Genomic DNA, 407 nt, shown 5'->3' on the forward strand with positions numbered 1-407 from the left:
ATCTGCTCATCCATCCATCCATCTGTTCATCCAACCATCCATCTGTTCATCCATCTGTTCATCCATCCATCCATCTGTTCATCCAACCATCCATCTGTTCATCCAACCATCCATCTGTTCATCCAACCATCCATCTGCTCATCCATCCATCCATCTGTTCATCCAACCATCCATCTGTTCATCCATCTGTTCATCCAACCATCCATCTGGTCATCCAACCATCCATCTGTTCATCCAACCATCCATCTGTTCATCCATCCATTCATCCAACCATCCATCTGTTCATCCATCCATCCATCTGTTCATCCATCCATCCATCTGTTCATCCAACCATCCATCTGCTCATCCATCCATCCATCTGTTCATCCAACCATCCATCTGTTCATCCATCTGTTCATCCAACCATC

Source organism: Poecilia latipinna, unplaced genomic scaffold (assembly GCF_001443285.1).
Source record: "Poecilia latipinna isolate Pla-1442-1.1 unplaced genomic scaffold, P_latipinna-1.0 Scaffold31, whole genome shotgun sequence".
Classification (NCBI taxonomy): Eukaryota; Metazoa; Chordata; class Actinopteri; order Cyprinodontiformes; family Poeciliidae; genus Poecilia; species Poecilia latipinna.